The sequence below is a fragment of the Sabethes cyaneus genome, chromosome 1 (assembly GCF_943734655.1).
Source record: "Sabethes cyaneus chromosome 1, idSabCyanKW18_F2, whole genome shotgun sequence".
Taxonomy (NCBI): Eukaryota; Metazoa; Arthropoda; class Insecta; order Diptera; family Culicidae; genus Sabethes; species Sabethes cyaneus.
In genome coordinates this window covers 41642049-41655664 of record NC_071353.1, presented here as the reverse complement: position 1 = coordinate 41655664, position 13616 = coordinate 41642049, and the positions used below count along the sequence as shown (strand labels likewise).

Sequence of the window (13616 nt, the reverse complement as noted above, 5' to 3'; positions counted from 1 at the left end):
ATAAATCATTCGCAAATAGCAGAGCTCAGTTATTATGATACTGCCATTTATATAACAATGTTTATTTGTGTATAGTACTTCGTTTCGTTATCCTCACGCGTTATTCCCGGGAGCGAAAGAATCCGTCAGAGCTGACTAATACAATAGACAAACATAACATACTAACTCCACGTTGTCCTCGTCAATGTAGTCCTCGTCCTCGTCGTTGTCGTCGTCGTCGACATCGTCAATGGAGCCGCTGCTGCCGCCACCGCGAAAACGAGAAACAATATCCAATGCGAAATGGTGCGCCCCGAAGAAGAAGGAGGAGCAATGCAATTGCTTCTCGGAGAGTCTGATGATGTTGTTTTATTTTCCGTACACTTTTTTTTCCTTGCGCTGCCCTCCGGCGAATCGAGCTGCCAAGTACATACCCTACTTGTACAAGAGGACACAGATATGAATAATAAGCCGCAAACCAAAAGCACTGAAATAAACATGTACGGCTTATCTACCACGTGCCAGAGAGGGTAGAGAGGGAAACGGAAACAGTAGCAGCTGGGGGGAAACCACTCAATTCGAACGGATTGTGGCTTTGGGTGACATTTTGCAATGGAACATACGAAAGTCGTGAATCTAAATCGAATTTCTGGAACTCGGTGACTGTTGGAGGCGAAAGTTTACAGTTGGTATCTGTTACTTGTACTCAAACCCAAAGCTCACGAAGAATATTGTGTTGTTTTTGAAGCAGTAACGATCGTACATTAGATAACAAAAATAAAGGATGTTCATGATAGAATTGCAACACACAAAATTAATTCTTGAAATTCGACTTTTTATTCGATTACCGTTAAATATTCAGAGTATTAAAGAAAACAATTAACCTTAGTTTTATCACAGAGAACAGACAATTATGTTCATACAAAATTTCATGCAAATGGTGTGTAAACTTTTAACCAAGACACTAGCGACATCTCTCTTATGGTGCACTAGTTACCCAACATCCAAGTTGCCAAATTTATTATATATTCTTGTCATAAACAACATATTCGAAATACTAGCAACTCTATTATCAGTTTCTGTAGCAACGGTTCGATTTTGTTTATGTTATTTGTTGAACACGGCTAAACATGGAAAACAGAAACCGAACAGCATTTCAAATTTTTCTTTGATTTTATTAAATGTGACAAAAAGGCATCTTATTTTGAGTTTTTTCACGCCGGATCGTACCATTTAATCGTTTCACATAAAGTGCGATGGTACTAGCAGTAGACTTTTCGTCTTTGAGCACCGGGAAACCAGTACTACTTCATCGATGTCCACCGTTGGTACAGCGTTTGGGTTTGTTTCATCGACCTCGGTGGCGGCTTCCGCTAAAATCACAGCCTATTCTCGGTCTGTATGCCAATGGCTCGAAACACTGAATTCGTATTCGAAATTACCTTTGTCGCAATGAACTCTGTCTTAATTTTAATTGGCCAAAGTTATGGGCAAGCCATTCAGTTACATTCATCTGGTATGTTTGCTTTTCGAAATAGAAACACGGTTTCTCGAACGAATTAAAAAGAAATTATTTAATCGTTACTATTTTTGATAAATGTTTATTACTATTTTATGCGGTAAACATCGCGTTAATTACTGTAGCAACTGTTGAATGCTTTGGGGTAAATATGACGAAAGGCTTGAGACGCGTTGACAGATATTAACAACCAAAGCTCATTCTGTCAGTGATGTGAGCGCCACGTAGTGGAAGCATTACCACATACTTACAAATTGGCGGCTGAGCTTTTACACACGTGGCGAGTTCAAGATGAATGTCTGTTCTCTGTGGTTTTATCATCTTTATTTTACTTTATTTTGATTCCATATCCGAATGTCCGTACTTTGGCTTTAACCCCACCCGTGTAGTTTTACGCGACATCAACATGTTTTTGCATATTTACCCGCGCTTTCTTCATTTCGTCAATTATTGTGACTACTTTATGGCGTTTACCCTGTATTTTTTCGATTGGGCGCAACTCCGGTGTATTAGGGGGATTAACATCTTTCGGTATGAAAACAGCATTATTTGTCTTATACCACTTCAGTACGTGCTTTACCAAATCCGCCCAGAAGATCGTAGGACAGTTATGATACTTCAGACTCCAGTCGCTTTTGGAGACACTGTTTCAAATACGCCTGTCCATTCATGGCATCTGTGGTCACGAAAGCTGTACTCCGCTTTCCGCATGATTCGAATTGCTTGCCAAATCAAGAATTTCTTGGTAAATTTCAACATCTACTATTTTCGGTGGTTCCCTGGAACATCAAATTTATTCATGGCATTAAAACACTGGTTGATCGGAAACTGGTTGAACTCCATTTTCACAAAGGTTTCGTCGTATAACTTTTGGGCACGACGCTTTGTGGTCGTCGGTGCCTTGCGAACCTGGACGCGTGGACATAAAACAGACCATACAGTGGCTCACAGTTTATACAAACTATTAAGCAATGAATGAGGAACAAAGAAATTTGCACTGGAACAATCGGAATAGACCCACGTGACGAAAAAGGACTCGAAACGTAGAACTGTCGATGTCTTAATTTCCAAGGGAGCATTCGAGTGCTCTCCGACGTATTGAAGAGCCGCACGTTCGACGCCGTAGCGCTGAAGAAGGTATGCTGGATGAGCTCAACGCCAACGGGACGTCCGTTCAGAGACGGATATACCATCTACCAGAGTTGCGGCATCACACACGAGCTGGGTACAGCTTTCGTAGTGATGGGCAAGTTGCGGAAACGGGTGATTGAGTGGTGGCCAATCAATCCTCGAATGTGCAGGTTGAAAATCAAGGGCCAGTTCGTCAACATAAGCATCACCAACGTGCACAACCCTCGCCTCAGAAGTACCGATGGCGACACGGACGAATTCCATGCACAGTTGGAGAGTGAATACGACCGCTGCCCAAAACATGATATCAAGATTGTCATCGGAGATTTCAATGCTCCAGGAGGGCCAGAAGGAGGAACACAAACCGGTGATTGGAGTGTTCAGCGAATACCCGTTGACCAACGAAATAGGCCGAAAACTTATCGACTTTGCCGGCTGCAAGAACATGGCCTGTAACCGTCGGCCTAGTCTCCGCCCAAGATTTAGGAGACTGTCGCGCGTGTAAAATGTATGATAAATGTCACGAAATAAAACGTCAAGAAAATAGTTGAAATACTGTATTGCAATCAGCTTTCCCCGGCGACGCACGCAGCCACGCGTCAACGGTTTCCACTCACCCACCACCAGGGGGCGGAAAAATGGAGTCGAGCTAGCATGGATTGAATATGTCAGGAAAACGATCAGCTAGAGAGAGAAAGAGAGAGAGAGTAGGGTTCGTGGCGCGAAGAAAGGTCATAGGTCGTTGGACATAAGATAATTAAAGCCATTACCTTGTCTGAAGCCAAACCGTTAAAAGCTAATCATAGCAGTGAAACAGAAAGACGAAATAAGATCAAAAGGTTCTAAAGGAAGACAGAAGTGAAAGACAGATATACTCGAAGGAGGAAAGGAAAGCCGCGTATAACAAAGCAAACAACAGGTATGGCTATTCAGAGATTCTTCTACCATAGTCCCGACCTTGACCGCATCGAACCGGATGCTAAAAAAACCCTCTCGCTCTCAGGACCCCTGTGCTTACCCTGTATTTACCCCGATTACCTGACGTTACCAACGTGACCCGGAGCTGTACCTGAGTGTACCGCATTCGGTCCTCACGTCCGGCGCTGCCTCCACGATCGTGAACCCCGAAACTGAGAGAGCGTCCCTGCCATCGACGCCATCGCATTAACGTCGCGTCGTCACCATCGCGCTTGACAGAAGCTCTGAGTGAGCCCGCAGTCGGAACGCCGGAGGTTAGCCGTCGAACCCCGTTCTAACGTCGCCGACCTGACCGTAAGTGAATCCCGGTCAGCATCTCCTCCGAAGGTGAATTTCCCAGATACCAAAAGGTAGGAGTTATCGAGGGAAGGTCGTGAATAAAAGGGAATAGTTTGAGCAGAAGGTTTCAAGTGTTTTCTTGACAGTAAGTCGCGAACGTTTGCCGTCCCTGAGGCTTGATTTAGGGGGTCTCGTAAATGCTGGGTAGTTACGACCCTGTCAGTTACAGGCCATACGTAGTACCTTTTTCCAGCATAGACTCCTACACAAGTACACCTAGCGGTCTCCAAATCAGACAGAATCACAGATCGATCACGTTTTGATCGACTATCGACACTCAAAGCGCTAACGTTGACTAGGACCGCTTCCTAGTGATGGTTAAGATGCGTCCAAAACTCTCCGCTGTAAACGACATTCGGTACCGACGCCAGCCTTGGTTTTAACGTCGCGCGACTGACGCAATCAGATGTCACCAACAACTAAGTGCATTGCTGCGCTGCCGGAAAAAAACGAGCTGGACGAAGCCCCGAGACAAGAACAGCCATTAGCAAGTATAACGGAGGGCTCCATTGGGCATACGGGACGGAATCAGCGGAACGAGTAGCTTGAGGATGAATGTAGCAGGGTTATGGATGTGGAGAACGCGGTAAAGATGCACAGTACACCACGTCAAAATGGGGAAAGACACCAACAGAAGAAAATGCAGCGAAACCAAATCCGGGAGAAACAGCACTGCCTGGAAGAGCCGGAATATGCGGTGTTGGAGCGGTTGCATCGCTCTCAGGAAACGCAAAAGTTCCACCAGAAACTAAACGCATCTCGCAAAGGCTTTGTGGTGCGTGCCGAAATTTGTCGTGATAAGAAAGGCAGTATTATGACGGACGATCTTGAGGTAACCGAAAGGTGAGAGCAGCACTTCGATGAACACCTGAATAGCGCCCAGGCGGAGAGCTATGATGGCATGGAAAGCAGTTTAGACGGTGCGACAAACGGGGAAGAGGCGCCAGCCCTAACGATAGGCGAAGTTAAGAAGGCCATAACGCAGCTAATGAACAATAAACCAGCTGGGAAAGATGACATCGGAAGGAACTTATTAAAATGGGACCAGGAAAGCTAGCTTCTTCTACGCTCCAGCTAATTGATAGAATTTGGGATATGGAACGGCTACTGGAGAAGTGGAAAAATGAGGTTATTTGCCAGATCTACAAGAAGCGCGACCAATTGGACTGTAAGAACTATCGAGCGATCACCGTTCTTAATACCGTCTACAAAGTATTGCCCCAAATCGTTTTACGCCGATTATCACCAATTGCGAGTAGATTTGTGAGAATGTATCCAGCCGTTTCCGTTGAAAGACTATCAACGACAGATCCAATATTTACACTGCGTGTACAGATCCTCCAAAAGGGCTGTGAATGCAGAGTTCCTACGCACCAATCGTTTGTTGACCTCAAAGCATATGATACCATCGACCGAAAAGAGCTACGGAAAATCATGGACGAGAACAGCTTCCTCAGGAAGTTGATCAAACTGATTCAACCTACGATGGATAGTACACAGTGCTGTATTCGGATTTCCGGTGGATATTCGTGATCATTCGAATCACATAGAACGCTACAAGGTGCTATGAAATGAGCGGATATCAACAAGTGACGCACAATCTTCAACAAATCCAGTCAATTCGTCTGCTTTTCCAAAGACATGGATATTATTGGCATAACACCTGGGCGATTGCTGAACAGTACACCAGACTAAAGCGCGTAGTAGAAAAGATTGGGTTAAAGGTAAATACGTCTAAAACAAAGTACATTCTGACTGGCGGAACCGAGGCCGACCGACGCCGCTTGGGCAGTCGCAATGAATTTCTCTACCTTGGCTCACTGGTACCGGCGGTCAACGACATCAGCCGTGAGATTTGGAGGCGTATTATCAGCATAGTAAGTTGTGCTTACTATGGGTTTCATAAGCAATTGTGGTCGAACTGACTAAGTCCCTGTACCAAGTGTAAATACTCTGTAAAAGACACTTAATAGACTAGTTGTTCTCTGCGGGCAGGAACGTGGACAATGTTCGAGGAGGACCTGCGAGTGTTCGGAGTTTTCGAAAGGCGAGTGCTTAGAATGATATTCCGAGGGCGTACAGAAGAACGGAGTATGGAGGCGGCCACGAACTCGTACAGCTCTTTGGCTAATCCAGCATTCAAATTGCTTCAAATTTGGTAGGAAGTAGATGACCAAGGGCTCAGCTAGCAAGAGGGTTAGACCAGGTGGAGACCAGGTGTATGCTGCAGAGTAGTGGGTGGAAATCTTGATGGTTTTCCACCTCAAGACGACCTGTGTTCGTTTACACTTTGTTTTAATAATGACGAAAAGACGTCACTGGTGCCGCGGCCCATAGGTTTCAACTTATTTTATAGCTTGAAGCTAAACATCCGGTGCATGCATCTTTTTCTATTTCGAAGTCTACACTTATAAATCGCTTGCGGGAAAACTTTACACGCTAAAATTATATTTGACCGTATATTGCAGCACATTTACTCAAATATTCAAATAACCATAATTCCATACTTTCTCGCTCACACCATCAATTGCGGTTTTCTTCTTCTGCATCCAATCTTCCAACTAATCATCCAAACAAAAAATGCTCAGTAATAATTAACCACATTATGAAACCATTTTCCAAAGCACCCAAGAACACACACACCCAAGAAAAATGGTTTTACACAGCCATATCGCTGTTCAGGCAAGTGCTGCTTCTTCATTGAAGCTCTTCACTTTTAGAGCTACATACCTACCTTTGAAGATTAGCGTACGGCCAAGTGTACCTCATCAAAACATGCTTCCGGCGGCGCAAGCTAGGAAGAATACACGCAACCCGTGGTGGCCCCATTGTATTGCATTGTCGGCTGCAACAGCTGCTGACAGACGGCTGGATTGCAACCAAGAGCAGAACAGAGCAGAGGTATCCTACTACGTCTCTAGACTAGATCAACACTAACTACTTTTCCTACCCGGTGTATTGGGGTGCCTTATACTAGTGTATCTACTTTCTTGCCTCTGACACTGCTGCAGCAGCAGCCAGTACCAGGAAACGAATGAACTAACTTTTTCATCAGACTCCTTGCTCTTTGTTTTCCTCGCTATGTCTCTGCGCAGCACAATAGGCCTGTAAATTTTCCTTAATTACGTTGTTATATACAAATTAATTAAATTATTCATCTTGCACTTTTGCTCTCCCGCATGGCTGTTCTCGTTCACATGGTTCGGGTAGCGGTGGCTCTTCAAACACAACCGGTGCTTTGTTTTGCTACACCTTCCCCCCTTGCTAACCATATCGTAGTTCCGAAAGACAAGCTTTTCATTTCGCTTCTCACGGCACCGTTACTGCACGGTAGTGAACGATTGTGTGAGTGCATGCTTTTATGTTTACCGCAGTTTGGTTGCAAAAAGTTCAGCCACTGCTGGAGTGTGTGCTGTCTGTGCTGTGCCTGCGAGTGCGAGTACGAGCGCTTTCAACAGCAACATCAGCAACAGCAGCAACAACAAAAAAGTTACATCGTTTGCAAAATTTTCGGTTCGCAAAGTGCATTCCTTGTTGCTTACTGTTTCCTCCCGGTGAATGCATCGGAAGGCATGAGAAGCCGTGCCGTTTGCCATTACGCTGATGGGGTTCACAGTAAAAGGGGAAATTAAAACGGTCTCGAAATGCAACTACCCAGCCCGGAAGGGCGAAATGTAGGTCAATGGTTTATGAGGCGGCATTCGTTTGAATGAAGATGAAATGTTTCGGCTGTGTGTAAAGTAACGTTTCCTTCCTTTTCTCTTCTTTCGTTTCAGGTATGTGCTTTGCAGTTTAGTTCGGTCGGAAGGTGTACGTTCAATTGTAAGCATTTATCAATATTTAACCTTCGGAAAAATGAACTCATGTTGAGAATAATAATTTTCGTTTTATTTTCTGTTATCATTTCTTAAATCTGCTTGAAAAACTTAGACAAAGATAAACTTTGATATTTCGGATATGTTCGCGGATTAGATAATTTGGTGTTTTCTAAACGGAAAGTCAACGCAGAAGCTCGAAATCGACGATTGACACCATTTTGTAATTCATGATGGCGATTTCTGATTTGTGAAAAATCATTCTATTGCTTACAATTTGGAAATTTTCGGACGTAGACGACGTAAAGCATTGGACATTATACAGAAATAATATATTCAGAGAGAGGACACCCTTTATGCACTCTAAAATAGTGATTGACGTAATCGATCACGTTCTGCAATTTTGACTTTTATTTTTATTTTATTTGTTTTCTCGAGACATTGAATAACTTGAACAACTATGATTTATCAACATATTTGGTTTATAACGCTCAATTTGAAATCATGCAGAAACCCTCACCTCGCCACCCTATTGACCAAGACCCTCATCAACCCTCATCATATGATTAATAAATTTTGTAAGATAGGGTTTATTTCTAATTCCCGTCGTAGTGAGTAAAGCCATTCTAATTTTCATCATTTGTTGGATGAATTTAATGAATACTCCAAAAGTTCTTGTGCTGATTTGACTAAAATACACTTACCTTCCGATCCGTGAACTTTGAAATCACTGAAAAGCGATTATTAATGCATATTATTGACATTACGCAACTGACTTTATTTCTTAAATTCGTCGTACCGTTTTAAAATCCGTCCATCAACATTTTTCATCGTCCGAACTAAAATCACAACAATGTTTACGAAGCTTACGCGCATGTATTTGTGTGGGACGGCATGACAAATGTTATTCTGCAAAATTACTGCAGGTCAGGCAAGTTTTACTGGTTGTAGAATAACGACAATGCCTTGCGTGAGTTATTTTCATTTATGAATGACGGAAATTAAAACGATTAGTCAACATTTTCTTCTTCGTCGCATAAAAATACGTAGGAAATTTGGCTGGCAGGACTTCTTTAATGATAAAAAGCATTTAAAATGATCTCAGCTCACTTTGATTGATCGCGTATCATAGACAACAAACTAAAATATTAGGGAATAACTAGTTTTGCATTGTGTGTCATAAAAATGCTGATATTTTTAATAATATGTGTTGGATAGGACGTGAATAGGCAATTACGACGATGCAGCAACATACCCTACCATGCAAAAAAATTAAGGCTGTTTTCGTATAAACCATTATTTAGTGGATAGGTATGATTGTTGTTGTTGGAAACATCAGGAGGAATGAAAGACAAATATTCGTCTTCCGACAACGCGGTTTTAACCCTCTGGTGCCTAAGCTTTTTCTCAGTTTACATGATTTTTACTTTATTTATGATTTAGGATTCAGAACGTTTTATAGTGATTTCAGGCAAGCAGGAAAGAAGGCGTAGCTTAATGAGCTTTGACGCAAAACCATGTTTTAGCATTATCTGGCACAGCTCATTTTGTTTAACTGAATCATATGCCGCCTTACAGCCCATGAGTAAACATGTGATCCGCTCATCGATAACAGACACCGCTAACTGTCTCAGTCAACAGAACAGGATATGGGAGAGTACCTTACAGGCAGAATTGAGCAGGACCTTGATAGTTTTTACACTCGAGTCGATGTCCTTTTTTAAAAATAGGTTAAATCAGGTACTCCAACTACTTCACTGGCATTTGTGCTTCTTCTCAGATCCTGATATTGATCCGGCGGATTGCTTCGTACAGTCGCTACCTTCCCGCTTTTAGAAGCTTAGCAGGGATCAGGGCCCGGCTTCGTTGAAACAAATAAATGAAATTGACTTTCTCTTACCTTCGATTCACACATGAAGTGACTTGCTTCATTTGTTGAACAGAACGTTTCAAGCAAGCTTCAGCTGAAGTTGGTGGCAGAAAGTCAGGCATGATTTTTCGGTATTGACTAGGTTAACTTTAATATGCGTTACATTGTAGGAAATCTCATATTCAATTTATTTGCATTCAAAGTTGCTGGCCTTCTTTTGAACATTTGATAGAAAACTACAAATGAAAAGTTGAAACCGATAGTCATGATGAAGTGAAACCCATTTCGCTGACGCTGACTGAAGCCAGTTTGAAACTGAAGCAGTGCTATTTCTGTTGAAACCGAAGCTTCACTGCTTCATTGTTTAGTAACGCTATGCAATTGAAGGTGACGTTGTCGGGCCCTGGCAGGGATACAATCCCTTCCAGCATCCCTTGTCGTTTTTTAGCTCACTAATTGCCTTTTAAATCTCCTCCTGCAGTGGTGGCCATACAGCTTGACCAACGCTGATCTCCATGTTTACCTCTCCATTCAACAACGTCTGGAAGTGCTCCTTTCTTTCCACCAAACGCTCCTCCAACTTTAATCAAAATAGTTTACGTTGGACCGTGACAAAGTAAGAGACAAATAAAACAGAAAAAGCACACCCGGCGTGATAAAAACACTAACGTGTTGATCGACGGTCGGCACCAGATTGCCAAGCTCGTACCATGTACTAGTCTATCTGCTCAGTGGTAGAAGCGGAAAGAGCAACCATACAAAAAATAATTACTGTCGGCGGGTGGGACGTATGTGTCTGCGTACGAATGGTTAGACTGGAATGATCGGTACTAGATGTGAGACTGTTCAATATAGAGTGTCGTGTGCTGGTAGTTTAACTGTCAAAACACTTGGGCGCAAACCAAGAGAGTGTGGGTTAGAGTCCCACGCAGCAATTTAACTACGCAATATATGTTTGGCCCCATAACGATGTATCGCAGTTTCATCCAGTCTACCATTCTTCCCACCAAAAGCTCCTCCGCCTTTGACAAGTGCTTCTTCCCCCTGGCGGCTACCGCCAGTACTATTATTGTGCATCACAGGCATGGTAAAATTCCTGCTCCTCACCGTTTTGTAGAAACTCCGTGTGTCGTTGCTGGCAGACCACTCCACTACAGCGGCGAATACGTGCTGCAGGTACTTCCATTATTTTAAACGGTGGGATCTTTTTTCCGGTGGGTTATAGTTTCTCTACATCTTTCTCTGATGTGACTCGTAGTCGCAGTAAGCATGCGACTTCTGGCCTGACCTGACCTCATCTGTCACTCTCTGGAATTCGGCATCAAACCAGCTCCACGCGTCGTACGTACCACTTCTTCCAGTTGTTTCAATGGGATCATCGATATTCCTCCACAGCCCACTCATATCTTCTTCTCCTTCTTTTTACTGTTCTGCAGAACGTTGATCAAGCTTTCTGATGTATTCCATTGCCACGCCTTATCGGTAATACTTCAGGGATTATGGTAGTTTACTTGCCGTTCATCGGCTCTCCAGCGATTTTGTAGCTAAAGTACAATCTGGGTAGCAGTTGCATTGACCGCTCCCCAAACGTCCGTGGATGGAAGACATCATACTTCGATCCCGAAGTATTTGTGGAAGCGATCCGGAGAGAGTGCGGTGATCGCGGTATGCCCGATCCGAACGCTGATCATTTGGTTGAGGTACTGTCGCGATCGTGTGACGCTACCATGCCTAGGAAAGGTCGACCTAGGTATGGCAAGTCACCGGCTTACTGGTGGACAGATGAAATTGCGGAACTCCGCGGAGCCTGCTTTCGTGCGAGGAGAATTATGCAAAGAGCTCGTTCGGACGAAGGCAGGGTTGAATGTCGAGTAGCACTTGTTGCTGCACGCGCAGCGCTTAAGAGTGGGATAAAAGCTAGTAAACGAGACTGCTTTGAAAGGTTATGTGCTAGTGCCAATGCGAACCCGTGGGGTGATGCCTACAGGGTCGTAATGGCAAAGACCAAGGGCGTGATGGCGCCCGCTGAGCAATCACCAGATATGCTGGAGCGAATCATCGAGGGCCTCTTTCCGTGCCACGAGCCAAGGCCCTGGCCCCAGGCCGCTGAGTCGTCCCACGGCCGACGTTCCAGTATCTCAGACCATAGCGTAGGATGGTCGGCCTCCCAGCCGAACATCCAAAGTAACGTGGGCGACGGCGGTTTGGAAGTCGGGGAGGAAGTGACGGTTACGAACGAGGAACTCATCGATATCGCTAAATCCCTAAAGGTGAGCAAGGCACCGGGGCCAGACGGTATCCCGAATATGGCCATTAAAGCGGCTATTCTGGAGGCTCCCGAATTATTCGGGGCAGTAATGAATAGATGCCTGGAAGCTGGCCACTTCCCGGACAGATGGAAGCGACAGAACCTGGTCCTATTGCCGAAGCCGGGAAAACCTCCGGGTGTCCCCTCGTCATATAGGCCGATCTGTCTACTCGATACTGCCGGCAAGGTGCTGGAGAGGGTTATCCTTAACAGACTCGTACAGTACACGGAGGGTACAAACGGGCTGTCAAGGAACCAATTCGGCTTCCGAAAAGGCAAATCTACGGTGGATGCCATCTTGTCTGTCACTAAGACAGCTGAGGTGGCAATCCAGCCCAAGAGGACAGGTATTCGTTATTGCGCAGTTGTCACGCTCGACGTGAGAAATGCGTTTAATAGCGCTAGCTGGGACTCCATAGCCAGCTCGCTTCGGAGCGTCCAAGTGCCGGTGTCGCTGTTCAGAATTCTGGAAAATTATTTCCAGAATCGTGTGCTATGCTACAACACGGAGGAGGGTCAGAAATGCGTTCCAATCACCTCAGGGGTTCCGCAAGGTTCCATACTGGGCCCGGTGTTGTGGAACGTCATGTATGACGAGGTGTTGAGGCTAAAGCTCCCGGTAGGGGTGGTGATTGTCGGCTTTGCGGACGATAGCACCTTGGAAGTCTACGGCGAATCTATCAGAGAGGTTGAGTTGACGGCTGCCCACTCTATAAGCATTGTTGAAGATTGGTTGCGATCCAGGAAACTGGACCTAGCGCATCATAAAACGGAGGTTATTGTGGTGAACAACCGCAAGTCGGTGCAGCAAGCAAATATCAGCGTCGGGGACTGCACTATTTCGTCAACGCGGTCCTTAAAACTCCTTGGAGTCATGGTCGACGACAAGCTCAAGTTCGGGAGCCACGTCGACTATGCCTGCAAGAAGGCTTCCACAGCTATTTCGGCATTGTCTCGTATGATGTCTAATAGCTCTGCGGTATATGGCAGCAAGCGAAGGCTTTTAGCCAACGTGGTCCAGTCCATACTCAGGTATGGCGGGCCGGTGTGGTCATCGGCGTTAGGTACCAAAAGCTATCTAGCCAAGCTGGAAAGCACCTATCGTCTCATGTGCTTAACCGTTATGTGTGCAACAAAAAAAACACCTTTAGCAGGGCGACAAGGGTACCCGGGTACCCAAAATTGATATTGTTAGAACATCAACAATTTTAAACCGATTTTAATTAAATAGGTCTCATTTGATTCGTTAATTTATCTAGTTTTGAATTATGTGGCCATTTGGCCATTAAAAGATTTACGGGGCCCGAAAATCCGGAATTCCGACAGTGTCCGCTGTGAGGTAGGGAACCGTTTGTATTGCAGGAAAATCAGTCATGCGGATATAAAAACTCTAAAAATTCATACAATGAACTATTTCATATAATGAGATGAATCAGGTTGGCCATTCCGGAGTAGGTTCCTGTGGGGTCATGGGTGGCCAGTCTAGGATTGGAGATAAAACCTAGCAATATGGGTATCAAAGTTCTTGGAATTAGTTCGGGAGGTGATATTTTTTACATTTCAATGCATTTTGATTATTTATTTCGAAAACGGTTTCTACGGGGTCACAGATCATACCGCAGGATTCAAGTTATTGCTTAGCAGAACTATCCGTTATACATTTGGAACCAGTTCCGA

At 44.5% G+C, this 13616-nt stretch overlaps 1 protein-coding gene across 1 annotated transcript in view; it reads left to right on the top strand.

Annotated features, from left to right (window-relative positions):
* Nucleotides 1-13616, top strand: part of LOC128733188 (uncharacterized) — a 599692-nt gene that overhangs the window by 385004 nt on the left and 201072 nt on the right. The gene's annotated exons all lie outside the window — the stretch shown is intronic.